The sequence below is a fragment of the Lissotriton vulgaris genome, chromosome 7 (genome assembly GCF_964263255.1).
Source record: "Lissotriton vulgaris chromosome 7, aLisVul1.2, whole genome shotgun sequence".
Lineage (NCBI taxonomy): Eukaryota > Metazoa > Chordata > Amphibia > Caudata > Salamandridae > Lissotriton > Lissotriton vulgaris.
In genome coordinates this window covers 293,484,171-293,500,793 of record NC_141695.1, presented here as the reverse complement: position 1 = coordinate 293,500,793, position 16,623 = coordinate 293,484,171, and positions in this window count along the sequence as shown.

Below are 16,623 nucleotides of genomic sequence, written 5' to 3'. Positions count from 1 at the left end.
GATGATAGAATGACCATTACTAAAATTTGTATGTAAAAATGTGTTTCTCATAATGATATTGTAATGTACTTTTGCACAAATGCCTTTTTATAAATGTTGAAAAATGTTGAAAATGTAAAAATAGTCAAATAAATATCTCATGTTTGAATAATACTTTACAGTTTCTCGTTGGCATCTTTCTAAAAAACTGTCTGGATATATTCCATGTTAAAAGAAATATAGGTCCACACAGAGGTATTGTCTTCTTTTTCGCTTGGTTTATCTCCCCCCTCTGGGCCTTAAAGTATCTGGGAGAACTCTCTTTCTATATATCTCTCAACAGTCTTTACTGTAGAGTTTTCATTCTTTCCTGATTAGCTCTATAGTTGCTCATAGCACACATCTCTGTACTGTAGTCAGACCTTATCCAGCACTGACACTACACTATACTACTCTCTTCCAACTCTATTCACGCTGAGCTCTATTTTCAATCATATTAGTGGCACCACACTCCCCTTCTTCCTACCAAAGTTATGGACAACCTAAAAACATTCGGCTTCTCCGATGAAGATTTCCTCACTATGATGGACCAAATCACAGGTGGTAATAAAACCAATACCACCAGTGTCCCTAGCACCAACACTGATTGGTTAAAACTAGTGAACTTAAAAAAGAAAGCTAAGAGAATGGAATCACATGCTTTCTTTATGGGTGAATATTTAAAAGCAGGAGCTATCCCCATAGGACTTAGAGTCAGAAACATACCGGCCCTATTTGTGGAAGTTCGCAGTTTTCTAGAGCGTTGGTCCCTGATAGCGAATCGCTGTTCACGCGATTGGATGCTCCTCATTATAAACACAGTTAAAGACGTGCTAGTGGCATTACAGAAAGAAATCCACGAACTAGAAGAGAAATTAAAAGCAAATCCATCGTTAGAAGAAGCCAAGAAAACCTTACAAGAAATTAATGAAGAAATAGAGGAATTTGACACATACCTCATGAAAAAGAAAATGGATAAACTTAGAAAAGATGTCCGCTGGTTTGCACAGGAAAAAATCTATCCTTATCTAAAACAAGACTTTTATAATCAGCAACAAGAAGACGCAGCTGAAGGAACTAGATCATATGATCAAACCTATCACAACCCTAGATTTAACAAAAGAGTAAGATTTCAAACCTTCTCCAACACCAATTCCTCAGATTCAGAACAAGAAGGAATGATAGAAGAAGATTATGACTATGGCTACTCTAATCACAATCAAAGAGGACATTTTTCAGGAAGACCAAATCGAGGCCCGCGACAGCCTTTTTTAGTGAGGGGCAGAGGACGAGGAAGACCTCGTTATCCGACAACGAACCAGAATCAATATCAACAATCGAACCAATACCAACAACCGAACCCTCCACATCCTCAGCCATATGTCCAAACGAGACAGCAACAATATTGGAAACAATAAAAAACCAAAACAACATCTCCATACCAATATTTAACCTCTCTTCACATAAATTATCATCAGAAGAAGTTAAAATCTTAAGCAAAGGATTATCATATGTTCCAAGTACTGGTGCAAACAGATTTCAAATCCACCAAGACATCTTTTCCTTCTTCAGGAAAATTAGGTTAAGAAAGTACTTTGACAACCAAGAAACAAGAGAAGAAGAAGAAAATTTATCAGGCTGCCACCCTCCCTCTACTTTCACCCCCACCTTGGACATGCTAGGACCGGAAGTGGCGATATTTGAAAAAAGTGTCTTGAATGAACTGGAGAGAATCTTGAGATTTATTCCACTGCCCCACACAAACTTAGAAAAAGAGGAAAGATTAGCCCTGCAAACGCTACAAAACAATCAAGACATCATAATAAAACCATGCGATAAAGCTGGAGGGATTGTGATCATGGACGCATGCCACTATGCAGACAAAATAAACCAAATGCTAGGAGTAGAAGAACATTACAGAAAAGCAAGCAAACGATCGCTCACAAACCTAGCAGAAGAAATTAAAAAGCTAGTATCAAAAGCTTTTGTAGAGGGGCTCATATGTCAAAAAGAAATGGACTATCTTATCAATACCCATCCTGTAGTCCCTGCTATCTGTGGTGTTCCAAAAACACACAAAAACACTCTGGACCCACCCTTGAGGCCTTTAGTAGCCTCTATAAACTCTAGTACGGAACCCCTCTCAAAATACTTAGATACCTTCCTATGCCCGCTTACTGCTACTTATGCCTCGTACATCAAGGATACTGGGCATATGATCAAAGTTCTTGAAAACTCCCCTTTTAACAATGCCACCCAACTGCTAGTGACTTGTGACATAGAATCCCTATATACGAATATTCCTCAAGATAAAGCAGTGGAATCTGTTGCAGCCCTCCTAGCACGAACGCCAGGACCAAGACCTGATACCTTCATTCTGGAATGCTTAAAGATGGTCCTACAAAATAATTTTTTCGAATTTGGAGAAGAAGTATACCATCAAGTGAAAGGGGTCAGTATGGGGGCCTCTTGTGCCCCCAGTATTGCTAACATCTATATGGGGGAGTTCGAACGAAAGAACATCTATAATGAAATCGCGCAGTTTTTTTAGAACATTAGTAGGTGGCACAGATTTATAGATGATGTGTTCTTTATTTGGTCAGGAACAGAAGATCTCCTAAAGGAATTTATGGAATGGCTTAATTTAGCCGATAAAAACCTGAAATTCACTCATAATTTCTCTCCAAACCAAGTGGAATTCCTGGACATATGGGTACGCCATACAGATGGCACACTGGCAGTCGATTTGTATCGCAAGCCCATAGCTAAAAATACCAATCTGGAACATAGCAGCTACCATCCTAACTGCCAAAAAGACTCTATCCCGTTTGGGGAGTTCTTACGAATAAAAAGAAATTGCACATCTATGAGAGACTTCATGATACATGCCAACCAGCTAACAGAACGATTACTAGCAAGAGGATACCCCAAACGTCTCATACGCAACTCCATGAAAAGGGCGAAATATTACAACAGAGATGTCCTTTTAAATCCTGTTCCAAAACCTCAGGATCAGAAACTTGTCTGCGTCCTAAATCACTCCACTATCAATAATAAAATAAGAAAAGTGATTCACAATAATTGGAAAATACTAAACACAAATGAACAAGAAAGCAGATTAAACAAACCTATTCTTGCCTTTAGAAGAAACCAAAATCTACGTGACAAGCTGGTACACAGTAGATGGAAGAGTAAAGAAAGAGACAAACAAAAAACCTTGGATGGAAACCCCTTGCCGAAAGGCAATCACAGATGTGGAAACTGCCAGGCGTGTGACCAGGTCATACCAGGTGAAAAATGGATTTATGGACACAAACAAGGAACCCTAAAAGAAATGACCAATTGCAGAACAAAAAACATTATATACCTGATCATATGTCCATGTGACATAGGATATGTAGGGGAAACATCGAGAGAATTCCGCATTAGATTGTCGGAACATAAATCTGCAATCAGAACTCAAAAAATCAGTGCCCCTATGGTTCCCCATTTCATCCAATACAACCATAATGAAAAAGATATACGCTGGCAAATTTTGGAACATGTTTACACACCTCCAGGCAAAGACCCATCAACCTTTCGCAAAAAACGCGAAACTTTTTGGATACACTACCTGGACACTGTCCGTCATGGGCATAATGAAGAAATTTCATGGATAGTAACACTCCAATAAGATTTCCATAACTATGTACCAGGCCACTGTGAATTATGCCATACCATAGGGCAAGCTCTACTCCTTGTCATTTTTGTCTGTAAATTTCCACAAATAGGTCGTATTCAGCCCATTTGCAATTGCACTTTAATAGGTTTTGTTAAAACACAGATCTATCTGCCAGGATTTCTGATTACTTTTCAATCACTCCAATATGGCCACTACAGAGGTCTCAGCCTCTACACTAGTCCATTATTCATTTTTCACTTTAACATAAAGCTTTAGTCCTACATTTCTGTTAATGATTTCCCACCTGATCTTCATTGCTGCATTGTATTTAAAAAGCCCAAAACATTCACAACCCTCTCAGGCAGGAACTTCTGTCCAGAACCCCCGGATGCGTAAACAGCACTCGAAAAAACGGTAAGAGACGCTTTCTAACGCGCCCTACTCGCACGCCTAGTTGCAATTTAGTTAATGTGAGCCATCCGCTTAACACGATGCTTTCCCTTACGAGCTTTTGTCATAGCTCCTAGCCACATCTAACTTGCCTGATGCAAATTAATGGTAACTGCGAACCAACCTGTGGTACCTCGCATATAGTTTTCAAACCCCGTGTCAGCATTGTAACAAACCAGAGCCTCTTGCCGAGTAGCCCCGATATTTTAATTGCCATTCTCTATCCAGAATCCTTGGATACAACAACAGCACTCAAATACAATGATAAGTAACGCCTTCCAACGCGTCCTGCTCGCACGCCGAGCTGTAATTAAGCAATGTGAACCATTAGTCTAATGTGTTCTCTTACGAGTTTTTTGCCACAGCACCTAGCCACACCTAACTTGCTTGTAGCTAACTAATCGTTACTGCAAACCAACCTGTGGACCCCATATATAGAATCTAAACCCTATGTAAGCATTGCTACAAACTTGAGTTTGTTTCTTAGCAGTTCCGATATTCTAACGACCCATTACCTCTATCGTTTTAGAGGCTGCAGACACTTGCAACATAATCATTTCTAACGTTGAGCTACACTCCTGGAGGTACCTTCTTTGCTGAATGGAACACTAATTATCAGGTAAGCCGCTCGTAGCTACCCAGTCGATCCCCCACTAGCAAATTAACTAGCTGTTGCATTATTCCAATACGCCACAAACGCAGTTTGGAGTCGTGCCATCGAGGCTGTTTTAAAGATTAGTCGCTGCATTTAATTGAAACCCCAATACATTATTTTTTGGTACGCTATCATCTTAAAAACCTGTAAACACCATAATAAGTTCTAGCTACCGCTGTGTGCAGCGCAAATTATATTAGAAAACCCCATTCTTTTTTAGAACATGCTTTTGCATAATTTGGGATATTTCTTCACACAGATTTAGGCGCTTTTTACGCTCTAAGTACGTATTCTTTATAAAATCATCGCGCAGCACTTATGCCTTAGGGACTTATTCCAATACCCTATATCTACCAAATTCTCAGCCCCGTTTTGTGTAACAGCTAGCATGCTGAATATCTTTCAAAATTCTGTACCCACGCAGATATAAATACCATACAGAAGTCCCCCAGGTGTCTCATATTCTAAAGACAACTAATATGAGCGCGCCTCGGACACTGAGGTAAATTAATATCTACTACTTTAGCATCCATAACCCAGTTTCTAAATCACTACTAGAACTCTTAATAAATGTAAATAACTCTATTTTTCAGCTAACGCCTTATAGAAACCAACAAGCCTTTCCTCTGTGACACGCTTAGATCCTTCATATCATAGGTAAAGCTTCCTCTTTGCTTAGATACCGGCACACTATTTTAACCTATAAGCACTGCATGTTTTAGGTATTTTTCTTGGGTGCATTTAATTCACTGGATCCACCTTGTAACCTCACCCTTCACCCCTCATTTTTTCCCTGTCAAATGGTGGACTCTTCATCTCTATGGTCTTATTTCTTCTCAGTCAGATGTGATTGCTATCTATGAGCACTCATATTACTTTAAATTTAACAAAGACCGTGTACATATATGATGCCACTGAGAAAAATTACTATATAAAATAAGTAAAAGAAATTTCTTTTGTACTCTCTGTTTTTCAGAATTTTGTACCAAGCCCTCATATTTTAACTATAGTGTATTAGTTAATTGTCTGTTTGCTGCCTTCGGCCCTGAGGAAGGTGACATTCACCGAAACGTACGTCGGCCTACCATCTACTGTCCAGGATACGATCTGGTTAATCCCATCATAACCAGTAGAACCATACCATCTAGGTTCCCATGCGCACCACACTAAGTACACCTCTGAGCCAGCATTAGTGTTAGTCCAATGTCTTGTACTCTTATGTTTATGTGTTTAGCTTGTTAGATCTGTATCTTTTATTCTCTAGAATTAGTATGACTGATGTATGAGTCTGTGTTGTATGATCACTAGGATAAACTGCTATTAGAGGGCGCTTTTTTGGATGATAGAATGACCATTACTAAAATTTGTATGTAAAAATGTGTTTCTCATAATGATATTGTAATGTACTTTTGCACCAATGCCTTTTTATAAATGTTGAAAAATGTTGAAAATGAAAAAATAGTCAAATAAATATCTCATGTTTGAATAATACTTTACAGTTTCTCGTTGGCATCTTTCTAAAAAACTGTCTGGATATATTCCATGTTAAAAGAAATATAGGTCCGCACAGAGGTATTGTCTTCTTTTTCGCTTGGTTTATCTCCCCCCTCTGGGCCTTAAAGTATCTGGGAGAACTCTCTTTCTATATAAACTTTCCAGCAGCACATCCTGTAACACATGAGTTCCACTACTACAAAATAGCGGAAGCTCCAGAGGAATACTCTCCTTTCGAGGAAGTTGAAATTCCACTAACATACCAAGAGCACCTGCTCTTATTTAAAGGCACCCTAAAACATCAAAATCACATCACCAGGCTCGGTCCACTAGGTAGACCAGGAGCCACGTGGCCGGTTCTAGACAGCTACACACCACACCCAGACATTGATAAAATGTCGAACCTGGAACTTTTAGCTCAGCTAAAACTTTTAATTAAAATACATAGACAATTGGTCCAATATGTCATGCAAACTTCAACAGTCCAACCTGCAATTAAACTTCCACAAAACACCCCTCATCAGGGGAACACAAACAAGATTACACCACAGAACATACAATCGTGTCTTGGTAAAACACCCGCAAAACGGGAACAAATTCCATTCTGGTTAGCTCAAGAAATCACTCAGATAGAGGCAGTATTTCCTGATACTACCCCACACGAAAAGTACAGAATTCTGACTATCTGCCTCCCAATGGGGATCGCACCACATGTAGAGGACTGCGACACTTGGGGTACAGTCTTTGCTTCTATCTACACAAAAACACATGGTGTTCCATCTATGGCGGTTATACCAGATGTCCTAAGACAGATTCAAAATGAATACGGTCCAGAACCTGCTTTAACTCTGGGTATGAAATTACTGAAGGACTTTAAGCAGGTCTCGGCTATATTATTAGCCAACATAAAAGGAGAAGCAGCATGTGTGGCAATCCGCCAGAAATTGAAGGCGACAGATATAACATACCAGCCTTTTGAGCTTGCTAAAATAATTGAAAAATCCTATGAAGAACTAGGCAGAGATAGTTTGGGTGGTAAACCAGTAAAACCACAACTCATTGAAAATCCTGAAAAAACCTTTATTAAAAACAACCTTAATTCTCAAAAGAAGAGTTGGGATGGTAATAAACAATCCACTCCCATAGAAAAACAAGTTCAGTCCAGAGGAAGGTGTCCCCAATGGAGGAATAAATCACCGGTTGGAAGAGACAAGTCTCCCCAAAGGGAACCCTTGGAAAAAAGATATAATCTTAGAGATAGAGATAAAATAAGAAAACCTGACAGATATCAAGACATTGATACACGTCCCTCTCGATCCTTCTCAATCAACCTTTCTCGATCTTCCTCACAGAAATCGGAAAGAAGAGGACTGTCACAACACAAGGAAGACCACATCAAGTCCAAAGACAAAGAACCTGCTCATCAAAGTAAAAAACCACAATTTCCCAGAAAGAAGGTAGCAAGTATTAAAATTAAACATGCCGAGGATTCTGAGGACACAACTAAAAAACGGAGAGTGGGCACAGACAATGCTAGACAGCGCAGCAGAAGTGACCATAGCTCGCAAGATCCTGATGAATCTTCTGGAGACAGTGGACACGAATGAATACATTCAGGTGGAAACTGCAGACACATGAGTTAGTGTGCCCCATAAACTATATGAAATAACATTGCGTATAGAGGGAGATAAAACTAAGAAAATAAAAGGTCTCTTTTGGGAAAATCTTTCTAAAGGCTATGACATCCTGTTAGCTGAAAAAGACTGGCCACCAGAGTTTGTCAGGGAATGCCCTCATGGCGAAGAAATGATTATGCCTGCCTTCTCAAATCATATACCAATTCATAAAAAATACACATTTGCAAGAAAATGGGCAGTGACCCAAGCCCCTGCATTATACAAAAATCATGTAGGATGGGATGAGGACTCACCTCACCACAAAATCCAGTTAAAAAATCAACCTACTGCACAAAGGCAGTACCCAGTTAAACAAGAAGCTAAAAAGCAAGTAAGGGAGATCTTAGATCAACTTGAATATCAAGGGGTGATTGAAACATGCACCTCACAAATGAACAATCCTTTGTTTCCTGTCTCCAAGCCAGACGATTCATATCGCCTAGTTTTAGACTATAGACATTTAAACTCCTGTTGCAAAACTTTTGCAGTACAAAATTCACACCGTGCAGCACTAATGAACAACATTGTGCGCAAAAAATATAAAACGACATTAGATATCTCCAATGGATTCTTCTGTCAAAACATTGCACCTGAAAGCAGGTATTTGACCGCTTTCTCAATAATGGGGTCGCAAAAAGAATTTTGCCGACTCCCACAGGGATTCAAGAATAGCCCAGGATTATTCTCAGCAAGAGTAACAGAATTACTACAAATATATCATGATGAAGCATTATCATATGTCGATGACATCTATCTTACAGACGATGACCTGGAGACTCACTTAAAAAACACCATAATTCTTGGGTTCGCATCAGAGGGTTACAAATTCAACTTTAAAAAGTCAAGAATTGCCCATCTAACGGACCTATTTTTAGGATATGAATTATCAAGTGAAGGCAAAAGCCTGGCAGACAACTTCCTAGAGAAGTGCGCAGTACTCCAAGCACCAAAAACGCTGAAAAATTTACAATCAATACTAGCCTTCCCGAATTTCGGTAGAACATACATTCTAAATTATGCAGAGAGGGTTAAACCTCTCTACGAATTAACAAAACATGATTTCAAACCAAATAATTGGACTCAAAAACACACAGAAATTTTGAGATCATTACAGACAGACATGTTAACTAAAACAAAACTGCAAACACGTGAAAACGTACGCTACCTTGTAATCCGAGTCATCCCAAGAAGATGCAGATTCACGTACCTGACCTCTAATGAGGGAGAAACGGTACGTATAGCTTACAAATTACACTTGTACACTCAAGCTGAAATGAAATTCAGTTCTACAGAAAAAATTCAGACAGCGGTTTAAACTGCTGTAGCAAGAGAAAGAGCCCTAGCCCAAGGCAAGAGAATAACTGTCTATACAGCAGAATCAGCTCTTGAGGCATTAACAAGTCCACGCAATCTGAATACAGTGGCATTAGATCCAAAATGGATACAATGGGAAAATTCTCTTGCTACAGAAGACATGAAATACTATTTTGACCCGAAAATGAAAAAACTAGATGATCTAGAATAGAACAAGAATATCCTCTGCCAATCGAAATTCTTCCTCTCGAACAATATACCTGTGTAATCTATATGGACAGATTTGCACACCATTACGATGTAGAGAAAAAATCCTACAATGCAGCGTGCACGATTGTTAAAGGTCGCTGGCGCTCTGGTAAATTCAAACCGATGATTACCAAAACTGAATCACTCAGAAACTGTTCAGCCCAGCGAGCTGAAATAAGATCTTTAAAGATGGCGCTTGAAAATGCCGATCGCGAATTCCCCACACTAATAGTGTGCGATTCGCATTACTGCATCAAGTCATACAACAATGATATGCGGACATGGAGCAAAAACGGTTACAAAGATGGCACAGGTGCCACAATAAAGCATAAAACGCTTTGGGAACAAGTAGTTCTTTTGCAGAAAGAACTACAAAAGACTCACGTGATACATACACTGAGTCATCAAAGTGATGGCGTTCACGTTGCAGGGAATTCATTGGCTAATAGAGCCACAGCGGTAAAAGCATGCTGGCGGTAAAAGCATCGTTAAAAGGCGATTATGCAGCATTACTTCTCAACTATCCACTCAGTATTACATACATAATTGATGCAAACTCCGTTCCTTTTGCTCAAATCCCTAGAGTGGGGGATAGAGTAATTCCAAACACGAACCGGAGAGTTTTCTTGATTGAAGACGCACACATGGGACTGGGTCCAAGGCACCAAGAGATCTTGAAACCTCTAATAGAATTACAATCAGAATACTGGTGGCCAGGGATGAGCTTGCAAATTTACAAATTTGCAATGGATTGTCCAGACTGCAACAGAGATCGCAGTTGTGAACCGGATCAGACCACTGCCAGGACACCTTTATCAGAAAGCATCAGGCGATCTATACGCAGAAATCCAACCGGAGAAATGCGTCCCTATAATTTTAAGGACATAATTCACTTAAAAATGTGGCCCCAGCGCTCGGCTGACGCCAGAACTGTTATAAAAGATTTGCGAGTCTTTATCGGCACATACGCAATTGGCATGCTACATTCTGACCAGGGTCCTGCATTTAGCTCTCGAGCTTACAAAGAGGCCATGGCCAGCATGGGCATTGCATTGCGGTACTCTTCTCCCTTCCATCCTGAGGGAAATGTGTTAGTGGAAAGAAAAAAACATGACATAAAGCAATCTATAACGGCGAGGGTATTAGGTTCGGGTGATGGGTGGGTCAAACATTTAATAAGTGTCCAACGTAGTCTTAATAACATGCCAAGAAATTCTCTAAAAGGTATCAGTCCGTATGAACTTTTGTTTGGTACTAGAATGATTATCCAGGATCTGGATCGTCAAACTTCAGTGGTAGAAGAAAAAACTTTTGATATCAAAGATCGTTTGGCTGTTTTACAGGACTTTAATGAAACAAGAAAAAGTCTAAGTAACACAAAGTTTAAGCCAACAACCACTGAAGAACCACCTGTCCCAGCAAGACCTGTCTGGATTCCAAAGATTGGGGATCTGGTCAGAGAGAAGATCGCGGTGAAGAAGGAATTTGGGCCTTCTTACAGAAAAGCAGTACCTGTCTTAGCTGTCAGCGGAACAAGATCAGTAGTACTACCGCCACTTGCTGGTAAAAAGGAAAACAGAATTGTTTCCATCGACCTGTGAAACCACAATCATGTGGCCGATAATAAGTAGTAGGCCCAGTGGACTCCCAAGAAATAGCAGAAGACCAAACTTTGCTACAATCCAAGAGGTTCAAACTGAGAGACTAATCACATTTGATAAACCAACAGTAAATAAAAAAGGACTATGCAACAAAGCCATGGAACTTGTGCCTCTTGAAACCCAAATTGCAACAATTCATAATGATACACTAGTCTACAACGATGTAGCTTCAGACTGCACAAATGTAACAAAAGAAAATACAAAGATCAATGGAAATCTGGAAGCAATCCCACCAATTGACAGAACTGCATCTGGCTATTTTATCAGCTTTGATGACTTTTCCGATGATCCAAGAGAACATGGAGACAAGCCAGCAACAAAAACTTTCAAAGGAAAATTAACCGAGCTTTTTTACCAACTAAAAGAGACATATCTGATTTCACCATGGATTGAATTTTGGACTGTGTTAGGTGTACTTTTCCTCCTGCTTTGGCTCATCATGGTTTTATGCTTGGGTAAATTCATTGATGGAAAATATAGTACAATGGACACAGCAAGTCAGAACATCAACTTGGTCCTAAAGTCTCACAGATCCTCTCACATCGAGAAAAGAGAACTATCATCAGTGAACATCACAGCCAATCCAATACCTGGGGGTATAGCATGGGACAGAACTGACTATGAAATATATGGCCCGATTGAGCTCTTGAAATATCCACACCAGTTTAAGGTTTCCTTAAGTGACTTTGTGATACCTAATTCTTTTTCCGATGATTGGGACTTTGAAAATATTAATAATATGATGTCAGATTTAGTAATGTCAGCTAAATTTACAGAACATGATTATTTACAGGGTTCATCAAATTATGAAGAATTATACTGTTACATTCACTATGGTCATCACTATTTGCATAAATCTGCACAACCTAGAAATGTTTTTACTTATAATCAATGGGAACATTGTCCAACTCCTCCAAAAGGAAGTTCAAAGACATTTTTTGAGAAATTTCCATACTTCTCAGGGTTTAACAACAGTGATCCAGAAACGTTTTATTTTAAAATGTTAAATAAGACAGGAATGAGAACAATGTTGACAAATTCTAAATTGATTTATTCTGAAAAATGTTATGACAAAATGTCTACATTTGGTTTTGAATTTTGGAAAAATAACATTGAAACAAAAACCATCTGGGGAACAAAAGACTGGGAGGTACAAGGTCTAGAATAATTATTTAGAGCCTGCATGATCCCAGAACAAATACTTTATCTGAATGATACCAGTCAACAAACTACTTGTCTTGGTTTAGCTAAGATAAAAGACTTAAATAAACCGTCTATTCCGAAGCCCATACCTGATAGTAATAGCACTACAGAGATGGAAATAGACGTATCCCATATTTTTCACCAAAACAGAACAAATCCTGATTGGAAAAAATGGTTGATCTGGCCCACAGACACAAATAACTGTCAAGATAGATTCCTGAACAAAATACAGGGGTTGAAACTGACCAGGCTAGACCCAAGATATTCCCAGAGACAACATCCAGGGATAGTTACAACATACAGTGTAGGGAAATTATGCCTTGAGTGGCTACAGAAATCCACACTGGCTGAAATTAAGCAACACTTGACTTTACTTAAAGAAGGTGCTGACTTGCTAGATTTCATACTGGGACCTCGCAAACAGCGTCAAAAACGTTTCATAGTGGCCGGTATATACACTGCATACAACAAAGATTGGAAAGTAATGCAAGTTGAAACAGCAGAAAAAATACGAGAAATTGATCGTATAAATTTGGAAAAATCACTTTCTGTAGTGGACAATGGGTTAACGACTCTGTATTCCAGAATATATTCACTGGACAGTATTGTATTTTCTGCCTTTGATATAATAGAGCAAGACTTGCTAATGTTACAACATGGTCAGTCCCAATTGCGTTCTATTGTACAGCTAGGCGGGACGTTGCAAAACCTACGTTCAGGATACGTGCCATGGCGTCTAATCAACATAACGTCATTATTTTCTAACTTTAACCTTACTGATAAACAAATCAGTTTAGCACAAAAAGGAGCAAACTATACGATTCTGAGCATTGAAAAACTTGAGATATTACCATTGACAATGTCAGAGAGACCTGTCATTGAATGGATAATACACTGAACAATTACAATTCCGATAACAACTTTCCAGTTTAAATATTGCCAAGAATATATACCAGCAGGCCAGTATGAAAGGTTGGGTAAAGGATACATCAAATCAACCTGGGATTTACCTTACACACTCAAATGTTATAGTGAAGGGGAAACGAAGGTATTCCTTAGTGGTAATAATTGTAAAAAATCACTAAGCGGTACACTTTCGTGTCAAGGTATTAACTTGCATGAAGCCTGCAAAGGGTCTTCAAATAACCTTTCTTGTCACCTGTAAGGCACTCCTGCAACACAGATAGAACTGTTCTTCAGACAGCTTTCCAACAGTAGCTACGTTATAATAACTGACCACAGCTGTTGTGGAATGGTGCCAGGAGAATGCTATCTCGTAACTGTTACTTCCAGGGTTGTTTGCTGTATGCAAGTATTGTATCCAAACAGCAATCCAGACATGGAGGCGGCAATATGGCCTTATGTGAATATCTCTTCTATTCGAATTGATACTTTAAGCAGAATGAAGTCTATTCTTTTACAGATGACTGTGCCATTGACCTCATCCAAAGAAATGTATGATCTGCAAGTTGCAAGGATATCAGCAGAGATACATACCCTTTTATTGACAAATTGCCCCGTGCATTTCGTAGAAATGTCAAGTCAAATTTTGAACATGTCTGATACCAGTGGCATCACACATGTATTTAAGACAATTTTTTCGGGACTGTTAACACCGTTTGAAACAGTTCTGGGCATCTTCCTGAATTTTGTCCATTCTGTCTTTGGCGGCTTACCTTTAATTTTGGGACTCGTAGCAGGAATTTTATTTTTGTTCCTTCTGCTCCCATATGGCAAGCCAAGCCACAGACAAGATTCCAGCAATGATGGAAGAAACGATCGTAGCAATACGCTACAGAGACAAAATCACTAAAGTCCTCGAATTAGCCCGGCTAAGAGATCTGAGTGCAACTTGGTTTCTTTCATTCAGACCAATCTGGCAAGATTGCATCTTACCTGTGCTTCGATGTCTGCTATGCGGAGAAGAATGCGTGTTGGACGTCTGTCTTACACTACCATCAGCAGTACCAATGGATATCAATACTTTGCTAGGTCCGGTAACGACTCATGCAACGTGTTATCCCCAGCGGCTACCTATTCTGATGACGGCATTCATTGAGACTTCACCATTACGAGTAGGTGGCGCTGAAGTACGACAGGAAAGCAGCACCAAACAGGTACAACCTTCTGTGAGCATTGCTGATCCAAACATCGATGATAGCAATCACGCAGAGAACTGCACAGTTTCAGTATTTTCAAACTTGGTCGAACTTTCACCTGATGTTGTAAACCAATTTTTTGCAAGCCTGTCTGATATGATGTTCTCCCCTGAACAACGAGAATAACTTTTAAAAACAACAAGCACACAGCATTCCCTGAACTCTGGATTTGGCCTTCAGTTCTGTTAAACAAAGCAACTGAAAACTTTTGGAACTAATGTTTTTTTTCCCCCTGAAAGCGAAATTATTTTTCTTTCAAATCAAAAATATTTACCATTTTTTTCCGGCACTATTTTTAGAGACATTAGAGACAATATTTTACCTCAGCCTCTAGCACATGTACAATATCGTATAATATGTGATGAAATGGTCTCGACCTTCTCTTCTGTATACAGAGCCATTTCATGTGTAATTTTCATTTGTAATTTTCGCAATTCATTCAGCTGATATATATGCATTTTACTGAATGATAACCTTGCTTGAAAAACGTACAGTACCAGATACTCATTTTCGTGTATAATCCATACACCATTTCAAATGCAAATATGTATTTTTTGGTGGGTTGGAAAACACACATGCATCATATGTTTAATATTGCTTATTTATAGTAATGAAGGACATTAATACGTGGAGTGGGTGTTGTATTTCTATCTAGGACCCTAATTCGACATTCCTGATTCATGCCTTTATGTGGTTATAATAAATAGTATCCTTATAAAGGCATACGAATCATATCCATAATTAGTAATAGCCCATGCAGTCCAAAGCACGGCCAGGCTACTCCCATAGACTCCTAGAAAGCACAACGTGTTCTTTACACATACCAAGCCTTCAGCAGCCCAGGAATTCCCCCCCTGCTTTTGTTTTGATTTGCACAAGAACTCCTGGAGTCCAGAAAGAACTGTTAGTTCTTAGTGACGTCTTATGTCCAACCTTACGTCAAACCCGGCACCTTTCAGGTATAAATATACCAACGTTGCCTTAAGCAAACACACTGTGGTGTGGAGCAGAGCGGCTACCTACTTATCCGAAGCCCAGCTGATGCGAGAGCCGAAGGAAGCCGCCCCTCCCCTTTGACGCGCTGGAGAAGCTGCCTTTTCCCCCGCCGAGAAATCCAGCTCCGGTGTTCCCGAGTTACCCTCGCGGGTTGCTGGGAGATCGAGTCCTGAGAAGCGAGATACAAGACCACCTTCATTCTATAACCAAGGTACGGAGCTGATTAAAACCTTAGAGAGAATTCTTGATTCCGATACTTGGCAAAAACCCAACTTAACTTAACACTGCAACTTACTTACTCCTTCCCACGTATTAGGCTTAGGTCAGGTACACCGGGGTAGGCGTATCTTAGAAGCACCAGTTGAGTTTGTTTAGTCAATGTTTTTATGTATGTATATATTTTATCCATTTTAAAGTACCATATGGCTAAGAAACCATATCAATGCTTTTACAGTAATATTTCATAATACTACTTTTACTGTACGCACTTTACTTTAGGATAAGTATGGCAATTGTGGCAATTCATTTCTCTTGCATGAGAATGAAGACTTCTCAATAAAATAACACCTCTTATTGAAAACGCCCGTCTCTCTATTTCTCGGCACTCTGGTGAAACTAAGCATGCACGATTGACTGAGTGAAATAGCTGCCTATTGTTTTCACACGACTCTAGAGATACACTCTTTATTCTGAGGGAGCAAAGTTGTCATGTTTATGCGGTTGTCAGAAACTAATCCCTCCCTGTCTAAATCAGGACAGCTAACCCTTTCCTGAACATTCGAGAAAGTTTCTGGTGACCTCTGAGCTAGCTGGCAAAACTAATTAAGTCTAACATAGTCAGTAGAGACCTAGATGACCTCAGTCCTACGTCTACACTGCTGTTTATGTTATTCCAATGCGCAGAGCCTATTGGGAATATAGGAACTACACTACAGTATTGTCATTCTTGATATTGGGAGGGTAGTATATCACCATTGCACAGTTGAGGCATGCATGGCGCTAGGGGGGCAGCAATGTGGGGTAATTTTTGGGAGATGGGGAGAGGTACATTGAGTTGGATGCTTTTTTTAAATTCTTTTCTTTTATG